This window comes from Phaethon aethereus (assembly GCF_964289735.1).
Source record: "Phaethon aethereus genome assembly, chromosome: 16".
Classification (NCBI taxonomy): domain Eukaryota; kingdom Metazoa; phylum Chordata; class Aves; order Phaethontiformes; family Phaethontidae; genus Phaethon; species Phaethon aethereus.
Genome location: NC_138592.1, coordinates 10311926 through 10331465, shown reverse-complemented (window position 1 = coordinate 10331465; position 19540 = coordinate 10311926). Strand labels below are relative to the sequence as shown.

The window sequence follows — 19540 nt, the reverse complement described above, 5'->3', positions numbered from 1 at the left end:
TTCTGACTGAAACGTCAAGCTACTTGGTGAGCAAATGCGTCTTGAAAATGAATTGTCAAGAAAAAATGTTTTCACTTGTAAGAATGTACATAAACCACTCCCATGCTGGATATCAACTATTGATTATATTAATCTTGCTTTCAGTTTCTTGTTTTATGGTTTGTGTTAACTGTTACTATTACTAGATGATGACTTGCAGGTGACAATCAGTCTTTTCTTGCTTCCGATAGTAATTCTAGACTAGGGTTTCCAATAAGGACTATATGTTGCTAAACTAGAAATCTTAATTGTCATATCTTTGATATAGTAAAGGAAGAAAGATGTTAGGAAACATACCCTGTTCCAATCCTATTCTTTTGTAAAACAGTTAACTTTAAAACTTATTTAATAGTTATTTATGAAATTATTGTAGCTTTGGATATATTGGTGAAAATCAAACTGAAGGCATCTACAGGCTTAACCTCATTTGTCTACCTTGAAGCTCTTTTTTGTTTAAGTTCTTGTTTACCAAGAGGCTCCCTGACCTTTCTCCAAGATCTAGAGGACTCTGTAGTTCGGATGTGCCTTGTCTTTCTGTCACTACAGATATTTGTTGACTTATGCTCTTTTGGGTTGGGGCCTAAAGAGTCCTTTATATTATGGGTTGAGGGTTTTTTTCCTTAAATGCTGGGGTGGGAGCTAAGCTATTGTGCAAAAAGCAAGCAACATCACAACAAACTGCTTCTTTCCAGTATTAATTGAAAATATAAACCCAGAGCCCTTTAAATGCAGCAAAGACAGCATTCCCGTGGAATGCTGTCCTTCCAAGGGAATGTGGTACACTTCCACAGCTGCTCAAGCCAAGTCAGGGCTATTGTGCTTCCCTTCGGTTACCTCTCCTCGCCTTGCTCTGGGACTGAGGCCCTTGCAGTCAGCAAACAGATTTAATACAAAATTGTCCATTCCTTCCCTCCTGACAAAAAAAAAAAAAACCCTGAACCCCAAAACCACCCAGACAACTCCTGGCTGTCAGCTTACACCTAGTTGCACAAATACCAGTAATAGTGCAAGGGAATGGGTAGCGTGGGACTGGAACAGCCACAGTCATATCAAAGTTTAAACTGGATGGAGTTCCTTCTGTAAGAGACTCTGTTCCTGGAACAAAGGTGTTATAGATGATAGACTCAAGCGGTACTTGGGTGTAGGAGAAATTCAGCACCCTTTGTCTACCCTGCGGCTATAACTAGAAAGAGTTGGTGGAGCTCCTAATTATGTATTATTACTGGTAGTTCCTTACTTGTTGTATCTGCATTGGAAAACTAATTTCATTTACGTCAATAGGGATTAAGTAGATATGTTGATTGCTGATCTGAAAACTGATGTTGAGAAACTTGCAAACATTTACTGTGTACTTGTTACTAATGTCAGGCATATACATATTGCTGAACAGGGTAATGTACTGGAAGGGGCAAGTACTGTAATAACTCTATTTAGGGTAGAATTAATCTATCAAATTGATAACTTCTGTAGAGACTCAAAAGATCAGCAACCCCATGCTATTGGGTCTAGGGTTGAAGGATTTTTAACAGGACTGTAGGATTAGAATATATTAGTTTTTGTTATGAGAGACTTTTTTATTGCTTGTTTCGCTGATGCTGTTGTAATTAGTGGTCCTTACCTTAGGTGGTAAGGGACTTTATGGTTTCTAGGTTGAGGTTAAGGACTAAGAACAGTAAAGGTCTTCAATAGCTTGTGATACTTGTTTCTAAATGAATTTGCAGTGTAGATTGACGTACTTGGAAGCATTTATAGAATCAGTGCTTAATAATCTGTAGTGTCATTTAAGTTATTGCTTTTGTTTCCACAAAATCAAGGTTAAACTTTTTTGTCTGCAGGTTTGCTTGTTTTATGGAGACAAAAACAAGGGGAGGGGAGGACAGTACAGAACAAGTTTTGTGTACAGCTATGTCTTATTTTATTCCAGAAGTGCCTTTCATGTCTAGGTCTAGATAGTTTCCAAAGGTAACCTGTACAACTAGGCCAAAATAAACAACTATGTGCAAAGCTGAAGACCAATTAATGTACTCTGATAAAAGTATGATTACTGTAGAAAGCTATTGCTCAATAGAAACGTATTCAATTTATATGAACAGTTGTTCAAAAGGAATCTGTCAATGCCTGTACACAGAGTGATAGGACACAGGTCAATTTAGAATATAGCCATCTTACCTGCAACTTCACAGAAGTGATGGAAGTGGGAAGAGTGGCACATAACAGTAATTCACAGGATCCTCAATCTCAAATAACACTTTTTTGAGCCAAGGTGTTTCCAGACCTCCAGAAGCAACACAGCTGAACCCTTTTGATTGGTAATTGTGCTATAACACACAGTCACCAAAATAATTGATGGTTTTTTGGATTTAGGGTCCTGTTGAATGTCTGCTTAGTATTGTCTGGGAACTTTTTTCCTGTTCTCTGTCTACCTTTTAGGTTACAGTTATGGATACTGTTAGGAGCTCCTCAGCCAGGTTTCAGGGCAGGTATTTGATTGACTGAACTAAGTATGGACTGGACTTGTTAGATAGTAGTGTCCAAAAGCCTGTTTTAAAGTGTATGTCTTCTAACTGGAATTACCTCTTAGCTGACACACAGATTCCACTGGTATGAAGGTTCAACAAATGTTTTCCTTTATTATTAGGGCAAACCCATGAAATGGGCTGACTTTATCAGAGGCAGAGTTTCTAATTAGAATACACAAATGTTTTACGTATAATAGAAATCTCTTGAACATCAACAAGCTATGAAACTTATCTGATTGGCCTTTCTGCTGGTTTCAATTTAAGAAAAATATGGGTCTTGAAATGGCAGTTTAGTTTTCAAGTAAGCTTTAATATCTGACTGCTAGGTTGCTATAATTAACTGTCTTAATCTGTTCATTAATCCTTTGTCTTTTAAACGGAAATAGTTCTACTAAACGTTTCTGTTAACTAGCACTCTTCAATTCTAGATGTTTCATTTTTATTGACGTTTCAGTAATGATTCACCTTTTTCTTCCTCTACCAGAGCTCATAAGAACTAGTAGCATGCTACATAGAGAAAAACCCTTTGGGTCAACACTATTCCTTAGTGCCAAGCTGATTTGAAAGTTTATTCAAGGTGACGAGGTTGCACAGGTGAGACTGAGACTATTCTGGTGTGCAAAAATAATCCACTGTGCTCACATTTTGCATTGTTTGACATGGCAGGGCTCCATAAAGTTTATTTGTATTAAAGAATCTGAGAAAAAAACAACAAACTTTCTTTCTTTCTTATGTGCTATTGCAAGGTTTCTTCAGTAGACTCCTGGACCAGGGATTGCCTTCTTGATTAACACGCTGAGTAGCTTCAGCTTTCAGTAGTGCATTATTTTATGGTACTTTAACTCTTACACTGCGTGGACTTGTATGGGCTTAGTCACTTGTATTTGTACAGAGTATCCAGTGTCTACCACAGCACAAGAGGTTTTTGAAAGAATTCTAAAAAAAAAAAAAAAAAATCTAGTAACTTCCTCCTTAAATATTGAGACACTAATACAGGGTAGATGTACTTATTATGGATCTGTTGCACCAGATTGGTGGTGTCAGCTGAGGATGTACCACATTTGTGGTGGTGTTACTATGGCAACTGCCTTCTAAGAGCTGTCTCAAGGTCACTCATCAGTTGTAGCCTGGAGTGCTTGCTGCTTAAGCAAAATATCTACACCAAACAATTCAGGAAACTACCATTCTGCTCTGAGAAAGCAACAATAGGGATGCAAGCAGTGTTTTATTTTTGGGTTGAGGGAAAGGTGATTCTTGTTAATTACTCTGTATATTTGTCCATCAGATATTCAAAGACTCCTAGAATCATTGAGGGGTGGATTTAGTTTTTAGTTGAAATGTAAATCATAAGCAATTTAGTATCAATGATGTGAAAATTGTCTTATTTAAAAGAAAAACAAAACCAAAGAACCTGAAGAAGCTGAAGAACCTGAATAGAAATTGGTGACCAAGCCTGAAGTTTATGGTGCAAAAATGACTGCCTACATTGGTGAAAATTTAGACAACGTGGCGAAAGCTTATGCTGAGTTGAGAATTCAGAGCTCCTTATGCTTAAGGGCTTCTTTTATGAGACATCCAGATGCATTCTCACATCTAAAGCCTGTGGATGTAGTTGGAGAATGTCAAATACATTTAGCAGCATTTTCAGTCTAATGCATGGCGATTCAGACATAAGACTAGAGAAGGGGGTGTTCATGAAGTTGATCTTACGTCTGAGGTTACAACAGATACTATTATACTACATGTGTAAAATTGAATCCACTAGACTGACTTGATTAGAATGACGAAGTGCTGTTTCCTTGGTTTGGATAGTTACCTGGCTAGAAAAACCTAGGGGGTTTTTTGTTAGGTTTTTTTTTTTTTAGCTACCATGTTTCATGTGGCTTTTTGTTTGTTTTTTCCTTTTTGGATTTAAACTTTTACTCTTTTCTCTTGCATCATTTCATGGACTAAAATAGTAGTATGATAGCAACAGAAGCAGCCATTAGATTCAGCAGTTGATATTACGGCTGACTAATATCTCAAACCTCTTTCACAAAGTGATAAGCTTTTTGTTTTGACAACTTAACATATTCACATGACGATTTAATTGTTCCTTTTGCTTTTAGACTGAACAGACCAAGTTTTTCTACCTTCCATTCAAAAACATGTATTAGCTGGTCTCCCCTACACATCTGTTTTTTAACTTCCGATTAGTTTGTAGGTTTGGGGAATACTGTTATTTTCCAAGTGCATGCTTTGTATATGTTGTACTAAGAAGTAGTTTACAGAGATATCCCTGGAATCATTTCTGTTAACATCTTTGGAGTTGTGGGCCAGGAGTCACTTTCTATAGCATGATCTAGATTTGGCGCCATTCTCTAGAACTGGATTTGGAGATGTCTATTGTTAAATAAACATAACCAAGAATTAAGTATTGTTTTCAAGATGTTTAAGAGTTGGGGTTGGTTGGAATTTTTATACAAGTATGTTCAGTAGTAGTTGTCCACAGAACCCAAGGAGCTCCAGCCTTGGAATACTACTGGTACTTCACAGAAATGATAGGTGAGCTGGTATTTCGTTTTCTAGATTGACAGGTTATACATATATTTAAGGAGAGAATAAAAACAGAAGAGCTAAAGGTATCAGGTGAGTAGTTCACTCTCCTTCCACCCTCAGTAAAACAAGCCTAGACTGTAGTAAGAGGGTGGAAAAAAGTTGTACATTCAAACTGTTGTTAAAAGGGTTGGTCTTTAAGACATGTTAATTGTCTGTATCTTTTTGTCTAAAGAAAGAAGTCTGTTCAAATTTTAACACATTATAGCATGAAAATACTGTGTATCCATTGCTATAGTGTGAGGCCATAGCAACAGAAGAACCATGTGCCACAGAACAGAGGTTTCCAGGGCATGATACACAAGTCATTTCCACATGATACGAAGTAGTGCCATATTCAAGCACTTCCTTGTCTACAAAATAAAGGCAACTAAGAAATTGCACATGGGGAAGTATTTACTGAGAGATAATTTGAGCCACAGGGCTGGTATCTGCATTGCTAATTGCTAGGGTCATGCTTGCATTCTGAAGGTACAGGCTTACCACCCCAAAGCTGTCAGTGCCATCCCCTAGCTGTACCACCACAGGATGGCTATCTTGTTGCACTGGTCCGTGAGCCTGTGCCAAGCTCTATGGTAAGTTTATCCAGATTGTAAATTAAATTCTTGATGACAGCAACATCTTGGCTACACTACTGGTAGAGGATAATTTCAAAGCCTACCTAAGGCATATTTATGCAAATGTCATTAAAAGAAACCATTGCAGAGCAGATATCTCTATCATGCTAGAGCAGATAATAATTATCTGCTTAAGAGAAAAATTATATTTGTATTTCATTGTGCACTCAAGAGATTTTTCCAAAAATGAACAGGCTAAGCTTGTGGGTCAGTGGGTCAGCCTTACACCTGTGTTTTTCATGGTATTTTACAGTATATTATTCCTATTTAAGAACTGTCCAAGAGTTCATGAGAGAAACAGTCTGATCTTCCACAGCTGTTACAAACTTCTTGAGGATGCAGCTAGTTGGTATCTTCTAACAAAAGCAGGCCAGCTAAGATCCAAGACAGGGGAACTGTTTTATTCCAAGTATATGTACTGACTATAGCCAAAATAGACTCAAGTTTAGCTACACTAAGTGCCTCAGCCACTTTAAAAAGTTTTTTCTTTGCAGTAACGAAGGCTGTTTCAACTTTCTAGTGTAATATTTTGAACAAAAGGTTGGATACTTTCCTTTAGTCATACTCGCTCCCCTGAAAGTTTCTTCTGTTACGGAGACTTTGCTATTTAGTAATTCCAATCCAGTCTAGACTTGTTTTTTCTGGAATAATAAAAAACTTGCAAATCTTCCAGGCTTTTTTTCCTCCACAAATAAACTTAGCAAGGCACTTCACCACAGATTGATTCACTTAGAAAAGATTTTAATGTACTGTTATTGTTAAAAAGAACAAAAACCCACTATGCCAACAAAAAAAACCTGTGTGTGAAATGGAGTCTTTCTCTTCTAGAGTTATGCTGGCTCCATAGCATTAACAGTGAAGAAAATAAGTAACTAACAGCCCTAGAGACACTTCAGCTACATCAGTAGGATACAGCTAGGGCTATTGGTTAGTCTAAAATGAAAACAAACCCCCACCCACAAAACACCACAAAAGAATACAGCCGAATTGGCATGTTCTAACTTGCCTAGTATACTAAGGCAGCATTTTTAGCATATTCATGCTGAATTAAAGGCCCCACTCTTCTCTGTACTTTCACAGGAAGTCCTCATGCATTTCAATATTACTTTCAAGAACCTGAGGGGACATGGAGCACAATTAAGCAATTGCTTAAGTTATTAATACAAGATTGGCCACCATCAGTTAGTTTATAGCTGATATTTCATAGCTGGAGGAATCTGCGTTAGGATTTGTTAGATAAAACAATATTGTAGACATGTTCTGCAGAACAGATGAGGCAGCTTTAATATTAAAGTTTTATTAACTTATGAGACTTAAGTTATGAGAGGATACACCAAGTAGACTCGGCCAAAACACCTAGTTTTCCAGAAAAATTGTACCACTGGCACTTTTTTGAAGCAAATCTGGAAAAAGCCTAAGATGTAAAGCTCTTTACTTGCATTTCTAATGAATTTAAATTCCTTCATTGGCAGCCATCTTAGCAGTTCTTTCCTCATTCTAACAATCTCTTCACAGAGTCTGCTAGAATGTGGCATTATCTTGAATCTGCTTCACTCCCTGCACTCAGCACTGGCAGTCTTGGATCGTATCTCTGTCAAAAAGCTAGAGAAACAGAAGGACAAAGCACAGATCGAGAGTCAGATAAAACAAAGAGTACTTAGTGCTTTAATAATTTTAGATAAGCAGAAAATGCAGCTTCTAGATTAAGATGTTTTGGTTGTTTTCCTTTGGGATAATTTGTTTATCTTCATTTTACTGTCATATATCCAGATGTGACTAAACTGTCTCCAGACAAAAGTTTACCACAACAGTTTTCTATTGCTCTAGCTACAAAGATATTACTGTCATCCTGGAAATGTTAAGCTCTGTATTAGTTAAAATCTACCACGACAGAGCAGAAGTTACTGATGTCAGAATTGGCAGAAGTCAGTTCAATCCTCTCAGAGAAAGTTATTGCTTACGTGCAGTAAAATAACATGCAGATGGACACTAATTCCCTGTTTTACTAGCGGTCATCTGAAAGATTTCAATATCTGCCATATGCATATAAATGTCACGGTATTTGCTAGTGCTAACACTATCTCTATGAAAAACAGGTAGCTCGCTCTTCTTGAAAGAGTTCTGGCCCCCAAACAAGGCTATCTCATGTGGTATGGGAGCTCACACATAAAGGAGGGCTCAGAACCAGTTTGTTACCTCTTAAAGACAAGCAGATGCTCATGCCTCTTCCCTATCTGTTAGTGTCCTTGAAATGCAGAAGTATTGGACTTGTTTTCAAAGATGTTGTCTGTCTTTCAGTTCACTATTATGTAAACTCTCTGCTTTTTCCTGGTCAATCATGAGATTGTTGAGGCTGGGTTTGATCTTGTGAAATGTTTTAAAAAGTATCTTCAGCAGGTCTTAGAGCAGTATCCTAAATTTTATGAGTAAGGTGTGCTTAAAGGAATTGTTCCATTAGTGTAAAACTGTATGGGTGTGAAGACTACATTTCTCTGTGAGCTAGAGCAAAGGGCAAGTCCAGAATTTGGTGGGCTTTAAAAATTTTTGGAATTAAACTTATGCTTATGAATCACACAATGATTATGAAAAAATAATATAATGCAAATACTACTTTCTAAAGCCTTGATTTGGTATACTGTGACAATGGGAGATTATGTTAATTGTCTAGGTCTAAATAACTTTAACTGAATTTGTTGGGCTAAGAAATTATTTTTTAGATAAATAAATAAATTTCTATATCAAACTAACTACTGCTCCTAATTCTTTCTCAAATATTGTTACTGCTAATGAGAAGGGACTTGACTGAAGTTAAAAATAGAGCACGTTGAACTTGACATGAACTTTAATATCTTTTCCAGCTTTTACAAGGATTGTATTGTGAATTGTGTATTGTTTAGTTGGTTTCTCACTCATTAAAAGTATTGAAATAAACTGTGTATTGTGAAATAAAACTGCTGTCATTTTGTTTACATTTTTAGATATCTTATCTAAATGTTACTCTACAAATTTGATGCAAAGCTCAAGCTTGGAGATGGGATTTCTAAGTCTTATTAAGATTTTTTTTGTTCATAAAGACAAAATATATTGCTGAAGACATAAGACAACTGAAATGTGTTTATTGTCAAAGCCTAAGACAAACTTGTTTTGTTTACTTGGGCTTGGGATAAAGCCAGTGTGGCAGGTTGGATATTTCACTATATGGAGTTTGTTACTACAGCCTTACAGAAGTTTCCGCTGTTCTTTGAGCTTGGCTTTACGTAGGTCTTTCCTTATTCTGCTTATTGTAAATTCATTTATTGACTTAATGGATAAGTTTGCTATTTACTTTATAGGTGTAAGACTGATCTTGACTAGAACAATTCTGCAAAGCTTATTGCATGAAGATTTGGTCAACTCTTAAAGAAAACGCCTCTCTCTAATACTACTTGTTCTGGGAGTAGGTCCTAATAGTGTCTTGCTTACCTCTGATCTTTCCTTCTTGTCCTCAAAGAATGTAGACTTGGTAACTACAGGTAATGATTACAGTCACTGTCAGGGTGGTCACCGAAGAAGAAAAGATGGTGATTTAAGGGAGCTTTCTCTTCTGGGTGAGTGGCAGTATGTATCCGTAGCACTTGATTAGGGAGACTTGTCCTTATTCAGAGTGAAACTTTTGTGTTTATGTCTAGTGGTGTACTTAAGAGAGAAGCAGGCCTGCTATAACTTAATAGGTTTTTACCCATTTTTTTTTTCCACTCAGTAAAAAAAATAAAAATATCTGTATTAATTATTCTGTCAAAATGACAGACTAGTGCTAAGTAGTGTTCAAAAAGTTGAGCATTGTGAGTTGCCAGTGAAGAAAAAGAACACAAAATTGAAAATACCATATCATTATACAGTCATATTATGACTTCCTCTTGAATGTCAGAAACTCTGGTCTATGCCGTATCAAAAGGAGTATAGTGGACTTTAGCTTTCACTGTATTTTTTGAAGATCAAAGCTAACTTTTTTTTTAATGAGAAACAGAATTTGCCAGCACTTCTCAGCCATCTTTTTTTTTTTTTTTTGCTTGAGAGTACAAGGTGGATCTATACAAAATAACCACAAGTGTCACAGAAGGTCAACAGGAAAAAAACTGTTTTCCTCTTCAGCCATTTCATTTATTCTGTTCCTTATTAAAAATAAAAACCTGATACTTTAACATAGTTATGTAGTTAAGCTTTACACTGAATGCTACAGAGTATTTTAGCTGTATTAATTTTCATGGCTTCAATAAGAAACTTATATAGAAGAGAAATCCAGCTGCTGGGAAACTAAGTCCTTTTTTGAACCAGGAAATTCCTGAGCTGTGGATTGTGAAGTTTGAGAGTATGCTGAAACATGTTCATATGCTTACCTTTTTCCTTCTAGGCATTCCTGCTGGCTTCTGTTGGAGAGAGAACACTGTGCTAGGTAAGTCTTCTGTTTGACTTAATTGTCTAGGACTACTTTGATTTATGAGAATTGATCCAGGGAAAATGTGTATTTGCAGGGTTAGGAAAAGGGAGAAAATAATTTCAATTCCCTTAGAAAAATAAAGGTATTTCCTTATGTTCTATATTAATATTGTGTATAGTTTGCTCTCCTACATGTCCCTTAAACTTGAGGAAGTGCATGGTATGTATGATACTACCTAAAGCTAATAGGCCTTTGGGGGATACTTGGGCCATTAAAGGATGCTGCTCTTAAAAGTTGTGGGATGGAGTGGTAGCATCCTTCTGTGTACGTATCTGCCTTTAGTTTTTAATCCTCTGTATCACTGTTACTAGAGTTTTCTTCTTTCTGAAGTAACCGATGATGTGAATACTTTGCTCAGAACAGTTCTTTTGAAACCATGGTGATGAAGCGAGATTTCTTAGCTAAAGCTATTTTGGGCCCACAGTGGGTATGATGCTAATCACTAGTGGTTTTTGTTTGCTTTTTTGTCATAACTTCTGGGATAACCAATTTAGCCTTCAATACTCAAATAGATTAATGTGGCAAGCTCTGCACTTGTTGCTGGAGAGTACTGAAACTGATAACTTGTCTGGACGTTCCGTTCAGTGGGATTTTGGTCTCAGGAAAGGAAGCACCTCCTTCAGAATAACCTCTTGTGATGAGATCAACCTCTTTGCTCTGTAGTTTATCAGGTGCCCTGAGATAAAATTCAAGTGAGCTGGCTTGATTAGAATAAAGTAAGGTTAAAGCAAGATGAAGAAAATGAAAGGAGACAGTGGAAGGAAAACCTTTGGAGAATGATCTCTTCCAAGCATAGATTGTGTTCTGTTTCAGATAGCTGTGCTCATTAAAACATTGCAGTTCCTAAGCGATGATTTGCAGGTAGATGATGCACTGAGGTAAGTAATATGTGGTGGAGAGAAGGGATAAATAACTTCTGCTCTTGACTGGAGACACTTGCCTAAGCATATTGTCTGTCATAAATCTACTTGCAATGGAAAAAAAAGTAAATCACAGCATTTTTATTCTGTAAGACAGAACTAATGACATCAGACTTAAGTTTTGTATGCTCTTTTCTTGTGTTCCCTCCATGGTATGCTGTGTTTATCCTGTTATCGTATGTATGCTGTTATTTATAGGCTTTGTCAATATGAAACTTTAACAAAGTAAGCTTCCTATTGGTGAAAGCTCAAGTGTAGGTAAGGTTCTGTAGCTCTCTGAATTTTCAATGGATGCTCAAGTATACTAAAAATGCTTAGCGGGCTTTAAAAAGAGAATATTAAAGCCAAGCCATGCCATGCCTAGAGACAATATTAGTAACTCTTCATAATTTTGACAAGGCCCAAGAATATAAGATTCTGACTGTGGTGTTACTGAACATAACTTCCCTTTCTCTTAATAGTTCCATGTAAAGGTGATGTACTGTAATAGAAGGTCACTTAACAAATGCAGTGTTGTCTTTACTGACAAGAAAACACATTGAATCAACTATGCTGTATAGCTGGTTATACTCCAGTTGTATGACATAAATGCATGACTGGTGCTAGTCAGCTAGTTGCCATGTTTTATATGCTTACCAGATGCTAATATAAAATTATCCCAGTGCAGAGGTGTGGCTGAATGCTAACTTCAAAGCTTAGTGTCAAGTTAAACTTTGAATTAAACTGCAAAATGACTTGAAAGTGTGGTAAGAGAACATGAGTTGTTTAAATCATGGTGGATGCATCTTGGATGTCTCATTGGCAGACATGCTCAAACAATGGTTCCCCAGCTCAGGGTTTTATTGAATGTAAGATACAATTCAGTTGGTCTACTTGTATGGGAAAGATAGATACAATGCAGTTAAGAAAAAGTAATAATAAAAAAATCCAACAGCTCTGTCCTGGCATTTCCTCCAGTGCACTATATAAAAATACAAAACATTGCTTCTTAATGTTGTGAAACTACACAACTACTTGGCCATTTATCCTACAAACAAGGAAGAAATGGATCTGAAACAAAACATTACAAACGTTTTTGGCACTTTAAGGGGAAGTATGTGATCCCTTCTTCTGTTTTTGGCAGTCACTGACCTCTTGTACTAACTTCCAGAATGGCTGCAAATCTTCCTGAAATTACTTGGAATTTCTGTGCTAATGAAGGTAGTGTAATTTTGGAGAGTTCTGCAGATAAACATCAGTGTTTGTATAAAGTTTGTATAAAAACTTTGGTGAGCAAAACTGTTTTTTTTTTTCCTGCTGCAGGGATCCTAGGGAGCTTACTGTGAGATTTGTTGAAGAATGTCTTTTTAATGAAAGTGAATGTATTGCTTCTTTAATAGAACATTAGAAAATCTAGAAGCATAAGGTTTTTATGCAATGGAAATTTTTGCAAAGAATAGAAAAGTTTGGACAAAACCCCCCAAAAAACAGGGCGTTGAGAGCCTTATTCAAAAGCATGTTGCTTTTTCTCATTAAAAAAAAAAAAAAATCCTTGGTGGTAGGAATTAATGCTGTGGTCAGGAATACATACTTTGTGTTCAGTAAAGATGCGAGTATTAATGGATGTATGCAAAATGTAAAGAGTACATGAGATTAATAAAACATACCTGCTTAAATCAGTACTAAGAAGAATGTAGTAATACATCTTAGAATTAAGATAAAAGTAGGATCAATTGTAAAGCACCGTCTTTTCTTAGTAGCCCATTGTCATAATGGTACCGGTTTATCATTGGGCTATAGTACATAATTCTCTGATAACAATGTTTCACTGAAAATCATTGAGAAATTATGCTAGCATCAATCCAAACACTGCAAACAAAGTTAAAGCTGGTTCGTCAGGGTTTGCAGTAATGTTTTGAAAGTCTCCTAGGATAGAGAATTCCACAGGCTGGCTGGAACTGGTTCCTATGTTCAAGCACTACTTGAAAACTGAAATTTAACTTGTGGGTAGCAAAGCTTGCCTGTTGCCCTCTTGTTGTAGGCCTCAGAGGAGACTCTGTGACTCTCCAGTGTATAATGTCTCTGTACATGCTATTTTTCTGGTTTGTATCGCATTGAACAGAGACAGCAACCTTTGGGGTTTCTTCCTCCTCTGTTTTAGCTTGATTTTTAAATAATTGACCCCTGAAATCTAAGATTTGATTCTCAGTGATGTGCAAAACAGCATTACAGCTTTCAGTTTTGTGCAGTAATTTTTATCAGACGCTCTGTTACAACCATTGGTACACAGCAGATGGGCAACACTTGAAATACAACAAGATAACCTGACTGTACTGTGGAGAGACAAATTAACCTAATTTGGGTGTGATTCCATTCCACCTTTATTTTGCAGTTTACCTGAAGGTATTTTACTAATCTCTAGTCACTATAAATATGAAATATAGTAAGGTATATGAAAAAATAGAGGAAAGGGGATTTTTAACTAATGAAATGCTTAGATTTATTGGTATACTATAGACAACTGTCACTTCAAGTTTTGAATGGTAAGCATTTGTGTTGAACTAAATGGACATCTCTTGCAGCCATATTAAGTGTACCTGTGTACGCTCAAACTTAGATTTTAATTACAGCACTGAGCTAGGAACACTTCCATATTTCAAGGTCAAACTGTATTTTAGAAACGTCACCTTTGCATTACGTAGCTGTACTTACTCATTACAATAAAGTAAATTGTATATAAGTACTGATACTATGCAGGGAAAACTTAAACTATTTTGATTTCATTTCTTCAGTAACTTCCTTTTGTTTTTAGTCTCTGATCTTGTACTCTCAAATTTGAGAGTCTAGTTGCACCAAAAAAATCAGGAAACTTCATTAACAGGCCTCTTATTAGATCAGAGGATAACAAGATCTAATTTTAAAAGCAAAGGGGATGCGTGTTTTTCAATAAAATTAAAAAAATTTCTATTTTAGTAGCCTGATGAAAAGAGATACCAAGTGGAATTCTCAAAAGCACTCTAGCACACCAGGCATTTAACTCCCATTGAAGCCAGTTTTGTGTGAGTCTGTGCATATGTGATATGGAAACCTCTAATGGATAGCTGCCTTTGCCCCTGCTCCCTCCCCATGGCACTCAGGCACTTTTTCAGAATCTGAATCTACATTTTTAAAATTGTATCCAGAGCTTTGATTCAAATGAGTTGGTTTACAGTATAAAATAATATATTTACTGATAGTAATTCTATAGCTTAGTTCTTGTGCAAACATATAAATAAATGTCTGTAAGTACTGCATCTGCTAACTAGCAAAGTGTGCCTAAGGCAAGTCAACATGATTTATGGACTGTGTTTCTTTCCCGCTTATGTGCCCCTCCTTACTGACGGGTGTAAATATTTCCAACAGTTAAACCAGTGATTTAAATGCCAGTTTAAAGTCTGCTCTAAATGAATATTCCTAATTGGAAATTGCGATCTGTCATAATCAAGACAGTATATATCAGTGTTTTTTACTCTCCATAGGAAAAAAAGTATGTGTCCTAACTTGAATGTCACTGAAACTCCCTATTACCCATGTTGGGCAAAGGCCAAATTAGGATACAGGTCCTTGACAGACTTCAGCTCTCTGTTTATGAGGCCATTATCTATCACTTCATAGTAAGGCAACATGGTTGCTGAAATAGTAACGCACTGTGGAGATGATACAACAGATGTAAGTAAGTCTATGGTAGTCTTTTCTGTGAACTGATGGGTGCCAGTACCATCTAGAGTCTAATAAGCAGTTACATAGCAATGTGCTTAATTCAGTATGCACAACAAGGGTTAAAGGAAGAAGTGTTGAGAGTTGGAGTAGGCAATACTATTTTAAATTTTTTGAATGACCTCACAACCGTACTATTTTCAGTGTAACTTTTTGTATACCTTTAAAACACATATGGAAAACATAGTATAATTCACTATAAGGAAGTTCTACTCTGTTTGCCAGCAAAGTTGTCATCTGTAATCCCACAGAGCAGATCGACACCACTCTTGTCACTGGACTGAGCGTGCTTTCTACATTGGCTAGCCACCAGTGGGGCAGGAGCATAGTCTTTGAGCATTACTGGCTGAGACCTCCATCTGTGGTTTCAACTGGGATCTTCACTGGGGGGGAAGGGTGGCCTTTGCTAAGCCCTTGATCCTGCTGCTGCCTCATGTTTTGTGGATGGGTGGGGCAGTATAACCTAGAAAAATGTCCCTGTTCACTAGCTGCTGGGCTGCCAGGCACTTTAACTGCTTCATAGCTGGCAGGTTTATAGAGAAGCTGTTCTTGGTCTTCATAATATGGTGATAAAGCATGTTCTGTCCTGTCAGCATGGAGGAGCTGTGCAGTGACAAAGCTTACTTGGTTAGATAAAATACTTGAGGGCCTTGGCAAGTAGTTTAAAACAAAACCGAGCATGTTCAAAGACATTAAAGGCTCTTAACTGTCTCTACAGATATCATCACTGGAGCAGCAAGATGAAGTTTAGCTTGTTCAGATATTTGATCAGTTTCTCTTCTGAAGCTTTAACTTCTTGGACTGAATAAAAGGTTGTATTTTATGCAACTGAATTCTCTACTCTGGTTTTAAATGTTAGAACCAATTTTATTCAAGTCTTCCACCAAAAGTAGTTCTGAGGGGTATGTGAGAGACAGTCATTGAAGAATTAGAAAACAGGCTTCTGTGATGGAAAAAGTTAGGCATCCTTAACCACAGATGTAGCTGTGCTTGCATAGGTAATGATATGCCTTGGTGTTTTTTTCTATTTTGGGCAAAGATGCCCACCCAAACCCAGCAATGTTCTTTTCTTTTTAGTGCACCACTTTGACAAAATTAACTTTCATTCAGTAGATCCTCCTAACTTTAGCCTAGTATGAAACTTTAGTTGCAATGTTGGGTATATCAAGGCTGTCTTAAAAGATGAACTATATTAAATTGAGTGTGTCTGTGTTCATAAATAAAGTCACTAGGGCCCCTTTCCTAGACTAACAGATGCCCTTGTGGAAATGTCTGTTGGTGTGTGGCTGTAAATGTTTTTTTCAGCAATCTGTTCCTATTCCTATCCCCCCCACCCTGTTTGGTACTTCAAATTATAGAATCTTTATTTGCACATACAAAAAGCAAAAAATAATGCTTGCTTTTGTTTGGTGTGGGTCTTATTTTCATGACCTGTAAGCTTTAACTGTGTCTGGGAATGGAAGAAACTATCTGTTTGGCCTTGTGTATAATGTAAATGTGGCATGTTTTAAAAATAACTTTGAAAATATCTTTAAAATTACAGGTGAACACAGCCAACTTCTAATTGGTTTTGTAAACAATAGGTATAGACTTCAGAAATGGGAAAAATGCATGCTGTAGACCTCTGGAAAGAGCTTACATGCTTTCCTGAAAGATGTTTTTCCTAAATGGCTTCAGAATAGGACACAGTGTAGATTGGGTGGAGCCTCACAGTCTCAGCAGGACTGAGACATGCTGTTAATTCAAGGGCAGGCTCTTACTAGCTTCATGAGCTGCATAATAAAACATACATTGTAAGGGGGGGGGGGGGAAGTACATTTTCAAGGTAATTGCATAAAGTTCAGTAAAGGGTCCTCAGGATTATTCATTTTTTGCAGACATGCTGGTACATCATTGAATTTTTTTGTCTTGAAAATGTGATTATACAGACTCAGACTTCAGTTAATAGGCTACCTATGTAGTGATCTAGTAAACACTTCTAAATATTACTTGTTTTGTAATGAGTGTATATTTGGAGACTGTGGTAGACATTGCTAGTGTTGCCTTCCCATCCCCCAGCTTTTGAGCTCAGAGGAGTGTACTTCGCTTGCAGCTGCAGTGGTAGGCATCTTTCAGGAAGTGACCTTGGCTTGTATTAATCAAATTCAGAACACACAGAAAAGCTTCTTGGTAACATGCTGACTTGATGTAAAATTTTATAGCATCCATTTTCTTTTAAAATGAGGCCATCTTATAGAAAGGGAATTTATGATCTCTCAATTTAAAAAAATTTCTCTAAAATGACACAGTATTTAGAGAAGGTAAAAACAAAAACGAACTGCTGTTTTTACTGAGAGGAAAATAGCTTTTTATGTATGTAATGTCTTAAATTACTATTGGCAAAACTGTTTTTTAGATAGCTAAACTATGAAAATGCAGTGTTATTTGATAGCATTTTCATGGGTGTCTCACCATTTTTGAACTAGAGTAGAAAAGCTTGGTGGTAGGGCATGATCTCAATCAGCTAAGATTTGCATGATGCCTTTAACTTCCTGAATTTGTTGTATTTTAATCACTGCATCTTATGTTAGCAGCTCTCAATGCATTAAACTCAACCTCATAGCAGCTGTATTGAGCTGCTATGCCTGTTTGCATAGATGGAGAAAGGAATCCACCTGTGCCTGTTCAAAAAAAAAAAAAAAATCTGTGTTTGACCTTGCCCACTAGCTGGAAATTACTTTTCATTGGCTAGTCTTAAATTGAGTTGTTGACTATTCCTGAAGCAGGTTTTAAGAGTTCTGCATGATTATTTTCTTGCACAAAACTATTTAGTGAATTGAGTTGCAAAGAGAAGATTGGCAGTATTTTCAGCTTGGCATAGCTGTTTGTAACACTATCTGTCTTTTATCCTTTCTTGGGACCTATAGAGAGGGCTGAGACCAGAATATCTTTAGTCATTACAAAATGCTGTGAAAGCCTTTAAGGTTCTAGGGTAAGATAATTTACCAATTTTCAAACTGCATTTTTCTGGAGAATTAGTAATAGCTGCCACCTGACTAATGTTTTTTTCCCTTAGGTTGTCATGTGCATTATCTTGAAAACACTACCATCTGTTTGGTTTCAGGGTTTGGAAAACGGAATTCTGCTTTAACTGGCATCTTAAGCATAAACATCTTCTGCATGTCGATAGCATATTTACTCATTTTACCTCTTCACAATTATATTCAGATTCTTGTCATTCTTTCTGCAGTGTCTTGGAGATCTGAGGAGGCTAACATACATGTTCCCAAGCACTTTCTGACTTGACTGCTGCCTGTTTTGGAACAGTTTAATTCCATGTTGTTTACCTTCCAAATGTATGCAATGACTTGCCATTCTGCTTGGTATCAAGTCAGAGTTGCTAATCATTAATTTCAAGATCTGTGTAACCCTACCCCTTTCTGCTGTGTTGAACATACTCTTAGGTTACCCTGCTACTGGATTTGCCTTAACTACATGCTTTATACACTTCACTCCATGCTGCCTCATACTATATTGTCTGTTACTGCACCAAACTGAGAACTCTTCATGTGCATCTTTACTTAGAGTGCTTTAGTCCTCTTCCCTTGTAGTCTGCAAGGCCAATGAAGAGGTGATACATCTGTTGTGCTCTGTGCTTAAGTGTGGTTGACACTGACTTTGGAAGATCAAGTGGATGCTGAAACACAGTCATAGCTTGTGTTATTCAGTATTTGTTGTTGTCAGCATTTTTATCAATCTCCCAGAGAATAAAACTGGTGCTCGCACAGATTTTGGGTATCCCACAATGGACTTATTTCACTGAGTCAGTAGTCCCTGAGATGAATGTGCAGTGCTAGTGATGATATTTTGACTCTGGAAAGCTTGTGTTGTAATTATCTCCATTAAAATTTTAAACCAGAACTACTGACTAGGAGATGACAGAACAAGAAGCCTGTTACATGTTTTTCCTCTAGTTCTGTAACCTTAAAGTGAGTGGAGACCAAGATGCATCTTTTTTTTTTCCTGTACCAAAGCAAGACAATCTATCACAAACGTCTCGTGTCCAGACCATTTTCTACTTCTCTGGCTAGGGATTACTTGTTTTCCTGTGCAAGACAGTGAAGTGCTGATGATCTCTGTACCCAAGAGCCACAACTTTACTGCCCATGCTTCTTGGAGTAGATGGAGGATGACTTGTTTTGAAGTCAACATCTTCAAGCGGAGCATTATTAATGGTACTGTGGGGACTGGACAGTGTGCAGCGGTACTCTTTGGGCTGCCCAGCCTTATGCCAGAGCAAGGCCTATTCCTCCTTTGACAAGAAGTAAAGTAAATCACTGCAGCTCTGGACTGTGCCTTTGGAACCCTTTCCGACAATTCTGTGCTGGTGTTCTCCCTCCCTCCCCTTTCGCAAGGTCGCGCTTTCCTGTTTGCCAGCACAACCTCCCTGCTGTCACTTACAGCTCCATAATTCAGTGCTGCTTTGATAGGGCCTAGTATCAGTCCTGCCCCTCATATTACTGACCTGGCTTTTAACTAAAATGGGGGGAAGGGGGCCCCTTCCCGTAGCTCTTCACTTCTGACTCGGGGGCGCACTGCTGCTCCACAGCTCCTGTTCGCTCTTACTTCCACGCTAAAGGAGACGCTCCGCTCGCACGA

General features: G+C 37.3%; 1 protein-coding gene across 1 annotated transcript in view; it reads left to right on the top strand.

The window, feature by feature from the left end:
* Nucleotides 1-10182: 10182 nt before the first annotated feature.
* The window catches only part of NCOA3 (nuclear receptor coactivator 3), a gene marked incomplete at its 3' end in the record, with an annotated part of 60931 nt that continues 51573 nt past the window's right edge, over nt 10183-19540 (top strand). The window contains exon 1 of the mRNA XM_082007164.1: nt 10183-10202. The remainder of the gene's footprint in view (nt 10203-19540) is intronic.